General features: G+C 39.0%; 1 pseudogene; it reads right to left on the bottom strand.

Annotated features, from left to right (window-relative positions):
- Positions 1 to 414: 414 nt before the first annotated feature.
- LOC138857361 (uncharacterized) overlaps positions 415 to 11,116 on the bottom strand; it is a 43,604-nt pseudogene continuing 32,902 nt past the window's right edge.

The raw sequence follows: 11,116 nt of genomic DNA, 5'->3' as shown, positions 1-11,116 counted from the left end.
GTAAAAGAATTTGCAGCTGTTCCCACAGAACACGAGGATGCAACATCACTGTTATTTAAAAGCTTGGCGAGGAACATAAGTGTGGCTAACCTAACCCCTCAACGCGTACGACAAATTGAGGCGAAAGTAGTAGCCTTAGTGTATAGTGAATTAGGAAACTTGATATTACATGTGTTTATCTTTTTTATGTATAATTTTTTAATTTTTTAGAGCAATGCGTTAGTCAGCTTAGTATTTAATTTGAATTTTTACTCATTACTTGTATATGTACATATTTCTTATGAATTGTTTTTTTGTTACACTATAGTGCAATTGTTATTTTTAAATAAGAACGCTTTTTGTTATTTTATATGAATTTTATGGAATGAAAAAGAAATTTAATAAAAAATTAATAAAATTTTAGAAAATACTGGCTTAATTATTAAATAAATACTCCGCCAATTCGTCTCTCGATGCAAACGCTTCCGCCGTTGAACGGTTGGCTTGCGAAATTCGAAAAGTTGGACTTTGCGAAGTTGTTTGCCTCCAAATTCCAGGAACAAAAGCACCATTTTCCGAATGGTCCACCAACTCTTCAGTAAAATATCCCGAGCTCCTGTCTAGCATGAGATAATTATGTAGCACAACTGTTGCTAACACTATTTTGTCAATATTTTTTGGTGCTGCATGTATATTGCTATGTAATATTCTCCACCTATTCGCTAATATACCAAACGCATTTTCGATGTAAACTCTGGTGGAAGATAGCTTTTTGTTGTAGTGTTGCTTCAGAGGCGACAAGTTGCGGCCAGGATATGGACGCATAAGGTTTTCCATAAGTGGAAAAGCATTGTCCCCCACAAAGAAATACTGGAAGTCTTTATTTGTACCTAAATATGGAAAGTATTTGTAATCATAAAAAATTAAGTTATTTCCAAAATTCAGATTATTTAATTACCCGGAAGGTGATCGAGAGGAGGCAATACGATGTTTCTTCTTAATATCATTTTTCCAAAAGCACTTTTGGCGAAAATTCCACCATCGCTTTGACTTCCTACTGCCCCAACATCAACAAAAGTAAATGTATAGTCGGAGTCACAAGCTGCCATTAGAACAATGCTGAATGTTTTTTTTTGTAATTATAAAAAAGTGAACCACTACGTCTCGGGCAAACTATGTAAATATGTTTGCCATCAATAGCACCTAGGCAGTGCGGCATTCCGGTTTTTATATAAAATCTACGAATAAAAAAAAAATTCATTTATGGAATCAATTTTTATTATTTATCAAAAATGTAAAGCCCACCTTTCAGAAATGTTTCTCCATTCGGATTGGTTTGGTTGAGCAACATAAACTGTGTGTAATTCATTCCAAATTGCAGCACAGGTTTCGTAAATAATTTTCCTCACCGTTGAAAGTCCAATTTTGTGAGACCATGCCAGAAATTTAAGACAGCATCCTTGAAATAAGTACCTAAATATAACTGCATGTTATTTACAATGCTAATATAAATTATAAATATTAATTACATGAATGTAATTCCCAAACGTGTTTCTTCATTTATCGGTTTTCTTCTCGAACACCGATGGAGCTTGTCTTTTAACAAACAAAGAAGAGCATTAAATTTGTGAACACTCATCCTTGTTGTTTGGAAAAAGTGCTCTTTATCCATTGATTTCAGCGGTTTAAAACAAGTATCATGAAACCCTAATTCCTTTCTTGTTAAATTCACGGGTCGTATCCACCATCTTCTTCCTGAGTGCGATTTAAAATCTATGTATATTTTACACATGTTTAACATTATATTTAACATTTTTAAAATTTGAATTAAACGAAAAATACGCGGATTCATATTTTTTTAGACTCACAAGCACTAACTGTTGACAAGCACTGGGGCTTTGGGGCTCACAACTTTACCTTTGGTTCACTGTATAAGCAATTGTGTAACATTTACATATTATGATATAGTGTACACATGTAGTGACCAAACTTTGTACAAATTGATTTCCGCATCGTTTTTCTCTTAATTAGATCGTCAGATGCATATGAAACATGACTGGGATTTTGGCGTTTAGTCTCCAACTCTTCCAAAGCGGTTAGAGTATCGTTGTTAACAATTAAAAAATTGTGAAGTCCGCAACATGCTCTTATTATTGAATTGGCATTACAGGGATGGCAACTCCTTTTCCAATTCGTCGAAAGCGGGCCTTGAGGTGTCCAAAAGCATTTTCGACAACTCAAAGTGTTTTTGAAAGAGCGTAGTTGAATTCCTTCTCACGATGAATTTGATTTACGCTAAATCATCCATTTCATCAATAGTTTCTTAATCTAAAAGCCGAAACCCCATTTATAAATATTGACACATTTACGCCTGAAATCTCCCCAGTAATTTTGCTTAGTAAAGAACAATTCTCCATTTCTTGCTTAAGTGACGACGCCTCATAAATTTGAGAGTCATTACATCGCCCGGGATTCTTGACGTTTATGTAAATATAACAGTATCTGAAAATACATTGTATACCTGCTTCAGCGTTGATCGTCATGCCCATCAATATGACCCTTGACCCTTTTACGCATATCTTCGTTTTGTGGGAAGTGTGAGGATAAATGTACCAACACCACCCTAAGCCAAAGTGTCGAGGTAACCGTGCTGATTTCTGAACGGTCCCCTCCGATGCCCGAACGGAGTCGTAGGTAACTAATGCCTTCTCTCCGCATACCAGCTTTGCGGACGAATGACCAACCCTTTCCGGACTATTCGTGGGAGCAACAAATCAACTACAAGAACAACAATAACAACTGACACCTTGCTGACTTACGCAACGACAAATATTAACACTTATCGAAATCCTATAACGGAATCCGATGAAGACAACCTTCTCGCTTCCAGTCAGGAGACGATAAAGAGCACTACCGAGCGAACCAGCCAAAGTACGCCAGTTGTGACAGCAACTAAAACAGAGGGTACCAACCAAAGTTCCCTAAACCTAGATATGGAACCATCAACCTCCAAGGCAGCTAAGAGTTCCAACCAGAGTACACTGCCAGCCAAAAGGAAGGTGCAGCGTAAAAAGAGAAATAAATCTCAAACTCAACTGACGAAGAGCCGGTACCAGAGGGCAGTTTTGTGCTTGCAAAGATAGCCAAGGATCAGGCGGTTCAGTTGATGAAGAGGAGATAAAGCACCAGACATAGGTGGTGGAGGAGTATAAGAGATTCCTGAAAAGAAAGGAATCAGAACCTCCCGCGGAGACCCCTCACCGCTGCAAACACGCAGAAAGGAAATCGTTCCCACAACGAATCGTTTCTAGTTTCGGCCTACATGGCACATGACAGAGAAAAGTCACTCTTACATTACATTTTAAATTGAAATTTAGGCCCTCATACTACCAAATTCGGACCGATTTTCTGTATATCTTTGTCATAGATGACTGGAGAGTCTGTCCTGGATACTTTTCAGCAATATCGACAAATCCAGTACTACAGTAAACTTACTGTGATAGCTTCAAAAGGCTTAGAAAGAGCAGGAATAATATTATAATCAGAAATGTTCTAAAGTTAAATATATAGAGGTGGAGAAGATCTAAAGATTTTTAACTGCCTCTTTCAATGAATCCACACCTTTGACTTTTTTGAGGAAGAGGAAGTCCTCTCATTGGTGGAACAGTGATCTAAAGACCATAAGAATGCAACTGCGCAAAGCCTTCAATGAAATTTATAGGACCAAAATTTGGCAGCCGACTCATGGCAAACTTTCGGCACATCAATAGAAAGCTGCAAAGAATCTGCCAGGCTCAACAAAATACTGTTCAAAGAACTTACCAATATTGACTATTTAAAGACGGAGGGAGCCGCATGGATTTCCTCTTCTGAAGAGTCGTTTGAGATTCTTATAAACACGCATTTCCCGGGAGGTCAGCAATCCACGGAAATGGGTGTTCAACCAGAACCAACAGTTACTGCAGACCAATCCAGTCACGTTTAAGCGAAGGAAAAATCGCATACGCCATTAACATCTACTTACCGTATAAAGCGTCGGGTCCGAATGGAATTATTCCCTTAATGCTGCAGAAGCAAAAGGAACCAATGGTTTCAAGGCTTGAAAAGGTATACATATAAGGCAAGTATCCGGTTATCTTATATCCCAAGAAACTGGAAATGAGTCAAGATGGTGTTATTACCAAAACCGGGTAGAAGAATACAAGAAAATGCTAAACAATTTAGGTCTATAAGCCTCACCTCCTTCATGCTGAAGGTCCGAGAAAGGCTAATGGACCTACACATCAGATCAATAGTAGCGGACAACTTATCGACTGCACATGATGCACATATAAAGGGTCGTTCAACAGAAATTGTCCTACATGAGGTGATAAATGTAATAAAAAAGTCACTACATCTCAAACAGTATACAATGGCTGTCTTTTTAACAATATAGAACTAGGCACGATCATTGAGTCTCTACAACATGGCGACATAGGCGACACGTTGTGCAAATGGGTACAATCGATGCTTAAGAACAGAACTATTATAGCAACAAACGGCTCAGTGAGACGAATTAGGTGAGGCCTAAAACTGAATATAGTCATGTGGATGTATATGGCTATCATAACAACAATTCTTACACATGAAGCACTGGTTTGGGGGCCAGCATTAAAGAGAGAATAGAGAGAGAAAATCAAATGGAATACAGAGGGCAATATATTGTATGTTGGGGTTTCCGGGGCCAATAAGTCATGCTCTTGCATCAACTGCCCATAGATGCTTTCATACCAAAAGTACCAACATTATCTGCTATAAGAACCAAGGATACAAGAAGCTGGAACATGGAAACTTAAGGACAAAGATCAGACTATATCCTCCCAAGGCTGGATTTCAATAGTGACTTCCAGGTAAGAATATTTTCCAGACGTGAACAGAGAAGAGGTTTAGTAGGGGAGAAGAATAATACCTTAATCTCTACCGACGGGTCCAAAATGGACTGCGGAGTAGGGTCAAGAATATACTCTGCGGATCTTCCAAGCAGAAGTACTGAGCATAGACAAGGCCTGTGGAGTTCTACTGAATAACTACGAGAGGAGGCACTATTAGCCTTGTCGCCAAAGATATATTTCAGTGTGGTCAATGTGGTGTAGGAAGGCTCTACCCGTCCATAATTTGGGTTCTTGGCCATTGGAACATTTTCGGCAACGGAAAGGCAGAAGAGTTGGCCAAGTCCGGCGCCTCTCTAGATGAGTCTGAGGCGGAGACAATACCGTGCCCATGAGGAACGATCAAGAGGCAGCTAAATACGCAATTTGAACAAATAGCTCAGAACAGATGGATGTAAACTAAATGCAAGATAACGAAACAGATTTGGCCAAAATATGACAAGACAAGAACTAATGATTTATCAAATAAGTCTCAAAAAAACATATATAGACTTACAGCCATCATAATGGCGCATTAGCCATTTGGAGAACACGCGTTAAAATGGGAATGCCTCATAAGAATATTTGCCGCAGCTGCAAACTCGAGGGGAGTAAGGAAACGGTTCTACACTTCCTCTGGGAGTGTCCAGCTCTATCAAAATTCCGATGTAGAACTCTAGAAACCCATCAGGTACCAAAGCTAGAATGTCTATGTTATCCACAAAAAGCATAACGGAGTTAGTAGTTTCGTTGAGTGCACCAAACGGTTTGAACACAACAATGAAACGAGACAAATAGGTATTACGAAATAGTGTATCAAAAAGGCGCAGCTTAGGAGATATCTCTAGTTGAGCTCGTGGGGGCGACACTCTTACATACCCACATACATATATGTATATGTACATATATAACGTTTCAAGACTTTACTTAGCATCAACTAATACCGGTGAAGCTTCTTTAGATGATGGGTGAACCTCAATGTGGCATCCATCTGTAAACAATTATTGGGCCATTGGCCTAAATTTTAGATTTTATAACTAATATTTAGCAATTGCTCCTAAAAATTTTGGAAATATAAGTACCTCGAAACCAGTCACCAAATCCAGAATTCAAGGTGTAATGCATGAAGTGGAGTTGAACAAATGTAAAACAAGTGGAGAAATAAATTCAGAAAGCTCAGTCGCAAAAGCTTATTAAGCAGAGCGGAGCAGTTTAAAGTTGGTGTGTGGCTGCTTGCATCGAGTATGGAAAAGCGAAGATGTGGAAAGATTTCCAGCACTTATGGTTGTTTTGAAGGTTACAATTCCTAAGTTCTCAATGAGCTGCATAACGGTCCAATTCGAGGACACTTGCAAATGTTGTTGTGAATCGGTCAGAATTGCCAACTATGCTGAGTGCATTACAGCTGAAGGGTTGAGGTTCAAGAGTCATGGCCAGATGAGCAAATTGCCACAAATGTTGATAGTCCATTTCCCACAAATAAATTTGGAAACAAATATGTGTTAAGAACCATTTCACCAAATGGCCAGTATACACACTTCCTAATCAACAGGCTGAACCAGTTGCGGACGCATTCATCAACAATTGGGTATCGAGATTCGGTGTTCCGATGGAATTACGTTCTAATCAGGAATGGAGTCTCGAATCAGCCTTAAGTCAGGAGATATATCAGAAACTGGGTATCCGGAAAACCGATGAAATTAACTCCAATAGGAGAAGGACGGCTAAGGAAGTTAGCACCATCCTACATAGAAGACGATGAGATACCTAAACGCTTTATGTGTGGTACCGCAAATTTGTCTAATCGGGACGATCAGACCTAGGTGGAGGGCAGTGTGACGAGCACGAATGATAGAACAAGGCAGAATCGACGATAAACTGCTAAAACCAACTAGGTAGCGAAGTTTTGTTAGTAATCTACTATATAAGGGCTGCCGGATTGTGCAGCAAACACATTTCTGGTTAGAGTATTGCTTTGTAAAGACCATTTAATATATAAATAAGAAGTTATGAATTCGGATAATGAGTAGTAAAGCGTTAAGTTGTTGGAATTATAAATAAGGATAATAAGGATAAAAATCACTGGATTGTTAAATAAAAGTCCCAATTTTATGGCTATACACTTATCTTTATTTCTAATTCCAACAACTTAACACTTATTGCCCCGCGCTCTGATTTTATTATAGTAGCGGACTTTGTGAATCGATCTATTAACTATATACATTTTTCGTCAATATTTTTATTATTACCGATCCAGAATTTATTCCCCCCGTGGATCCGGCACTGCGGACAACCAATGGCCGAAGATAATTTTTGTGTTTTTATGTCAAAGAGTCAAAGTGACGAAGTATTGCGGACGGTTTGCGCGACGACAAAGCACAACATTGTGTTTTTGATAGAAAATCCGATCTGTGTCGATTGTTACCGCTTTTCTTGCCGCTCTAACAGCTTTCCCTATAAACCATCTTAAATATGTGAGTGTATGTATAAGCATGCAAACATATCGACGCAGATTTCCGAGCAACGGAAAAATATTTTAAATTGTGAAATATTTTAAATCGTCAAAAATTTTGTTGACACCTGTTTAAATGAGCTAAGCCCCAGTAAATAACCACCCTCCGGCACCACACCTGAAAACACTCACAGGTTCTCATCACATATTTCGCACCACACTCAAGATTTGAGAACACTACACCTGATGATATACCACACACCTACTAAACAAAAGGGACGGGATCATCGCCCACACGATCATTCGCTAAAACACAATTCGTTTCGCCAACGGGCTTGAGAGCCACATCATTTCGTACGTGTTATGGCACAAATCGACAGCTAATTCGATCGACATCGTTCCGCCGGCCCGACTCTCAACGATCCTACACAATTGTACTTCAAACTCTTCTCTTTTATAATTCATTATTTATAAAAAGGATTACCATTTATATTAATTATAATAACGGATGTCAATAATAAACTTTTGTATACGTATACGAAACATATCGCCTTTTATTTATTCACGCGATTTTAGGTGTTAATATCTCGGTGGTGTTCTCCACAATTGTTGACATACATTCCTCCTTCATGCTGAAGGTCCGAGAAAGGCTAATGGACCTACACATCAGATCAATAGTAGCGGACAACTTATCGACTGCACATGATGCACATATAAAGGGTCGTTCAACAGAAATTGTCCTACATGAGGTGATAAATGTAATAAAAAAGTCACTACATCTCAAACAGTATACAATGGCTGTCTTTTTTGATATAGAGGGAGCTTTTAACAATATAGAACTAGGCACGATCATTGAGTCTCTACAACATGGCGACATAGGCGACACGTTATGCAAATGGGTACAATCGATGCTTAAGAACAGAACTATTATAGCAACAAACGGCTCAGTGAGACAAATTAGGTGAGGCCTAAAACTGAATATAGTCATGTGGATGTATATGGCTATCATAACACCAATTCTTACATATGAAGCACTGGTTTGGGGGCCAGCATTAAAGAGAGAATAGAGAGAGAAAATCAAATGGAATACAGAGGGCAATATATTGTATGTTGGGGTTTCCGGGGCCAATAAGTCATGCTCTTGCATCAACTGCCCATAGATGCTTTCATACCAAAAGTACCAACATTATCTGCTATAAGAACCAAGGATACAAGAAGCTGGAACATGGAAACTTAAGGACAAAGATCAGACTATATCCTCCCAAGGCTGGATTTCAATAGTGACTTCCAGGTAAGAATATTTTCCAGACGTGAACAGAGAAGAGGTTTAGTAGGGGAGAAGAATAATACCTTAATCTCTACCGACGGGTCCAAAATGGACTGCGGAGTAGGGTCAAGAATATACTCTGCGGATCTTCCAAGCAGAAGTACTGAGCATAGACAAGGCCTGTGGAGTTCTACTGAATAACTACGAGAGGAGGCACTATTAGCCTTGTCGCCAAAGATATATTTCAGTGTGGTCAATGTGGTGTAGGAAGGCTCTACCCGTCCATAATTTGGGTTCTTGGCCATTGGAACATTTTCGGCAACGGAAAGGCAGAAGAGTTGGCCAAGTCCGGCGCCTCTCTAGATGAGTCTGAGGCGGAGACAATACCGTGCCCATTAGGAACGATCAAGAGGCAGCTAAATACGCAATTTGAACAAATAGCTCAGAACAGATGGATGTAAACTAAATGCAAGATAACGAAACAGACAAGAACTAGTGATTTATCTAATAAGTCCCAAAAAAACATATATAGACTTACAGCCATCATAATGGCGCATTAGCCATTTGGAGAACACGCGTTAAAATGGGAATGCCTCATAAGAATATTTGCCGCTGCTGCAAACTCGAGGGGAGTAAGGAAACGGTTCTACACTTCCTCTGGGAGTGCCCAGCTCTATCAAAATTCCGATGTAGAACTCTAGAAACCCATCAGGTACCAAAGCTAGAATGTCTATGTTATCCACAAAAAGCATAACGGAGTTAGTAGTTTCGTTGAGTGCACCAAACGGTTTGAACACAACAATGAAACGAGACAAATAGGTATTACGAAATAGTGTATCAAAAAGGCGCAGCTTAGGAGATATCTCTAGTTGAGCTCGTGGGGGCGACACTCTTACATACCCACATACATATATGTATATGTACATATATAACGTTTCAAGACTTTACTTAGCATCAACTAATACCGGTGAAGCTTCTTTAGATGATGGGTGAACCTCAATGTGGCATCCATCTGTAAACAATTATTGGACCATTGGCCTAAATTTTAGATTTTATAACTAATATTTAGCAATTGCTCCTAAAAATTTTGGAAATATAAGTACCTCGAAACCAATCACCAAATCCAGAATTCAAGGTGTAATGCATGAAGTGGAGTTGAACAAATGTAAAACAAGTGGAGAAATAAATTCAGAAAGCTCAGTCGCAAAAGCTTATTAAGCAGAGCGGAGCAGTTTAAAGTTGGTGTGTGGCTGCTTGCATCGAGTATGGAAAAGCGAAGATGTGGAAAGATTTCCAGCACTTATGGTTGTTTTGAAGGTTACAATTCCTAAGTTCTCAATGAGCTGCATAACGGTCCCATTCGAGGACACTTGCAAATGTTGTTGTGAATCGGTCAGAATTGCCAACTATGCTGAGTGCATTACAGCTGAAGGGTTGAGGTTCAAGAGTCATGGCCAGATGAGCAAATTGCCACAAATGTTGATAGTCCATTTCCCACAAATAAATTTGGAAACAAATATGTGTTAAGAACCATTTCACCAAATGGCCAGTATACACACTTCCTAATCAACAGGCTGAACCAGTTGCGGACGCATTCATCAACAATTGGGTATCGAGATTCGGTGTTCCGATGGAATTACGTTCTAATCAAGAATGGAGTCTCGAATCAGCCTTAAGTCAGGAGATATATCAGAAACTGGGTATCCGGAAAACCGATGGAATTAACTCCAATAGGAGAAGGACGGCTAAGGAAGTTAGCACCATCCTACATAGAAGACGATGAGATACCTAAACGCTTTATGTGTGGTACCGCAAATTTGTCTAATCGGGACGATCAGACCTAGGTGGAGGGCAGTGTGACGAGCACGAATGATAGAACAAGGCAGAATCGACGATAAACTGCTAAAACCAACTAGGTAGCGAAGTTTTGTTAGCAATCTACTATATAAGGGCTGCCGGATTGTGCAGCAAACACATTTCTAGTTAGAGTATTGCTTTGTAAAGACCATTTAATATATAAATAAGAAGTTATGAATTCGGATAATGAGTAATAAGGCGTTAAGTTGTTGGAATTATAAATAAGGATAATAAGGATAAAAATCACTATATTGTTAAATAAAAGTCCCAATTTTATGGCTATACACTTATCTTTATTTCTAATTCCAACAACTTAACACTTATTGCCCCGCGCTCTGATTTTATTATAGTAGCGGACTTTGTGAATCGATCTATTAACTATATACATTTTTCGTCAATATTTTTATTATTACCGATCCAGAATTTATTCCCCCCGTGGATCCGGCACTGCGGACAACCAATGGCCGAAGATAATTTTTGTGTTTTTATGTCAAAGAGTCAAAGTGACGAAGTATTGCGGACGGTTTGCGCGACGACAAAGCACAACATTGTGTTTTTGATAGAAAATCCGATCTGTGTCGATTGTTACCGCTTTTCTTGCCGCTCTAACAGCTTTCCCTATAAACCATCTTAAATATGTGAGTGTATGTATAA

Source organism: Bactrocera oleae, chromosome 5, assembly GCF_042242935.1.
Source record: "Bactrocera oleae isolate idBacOlea1 chromosome 5, idBacOlea1, whole genome shotgun sequence".
Lineage (NCBI taxonomy): Eukaryota > Metazoa > Arthropoda > Insecta > Diptera > Tephritidae > Bactrocera > Bactrocera oleae.
Note: the sequence above shows the minus strand (reverse complement) of the source record. Positions and strands in the feature narration are given on the sequence as shown.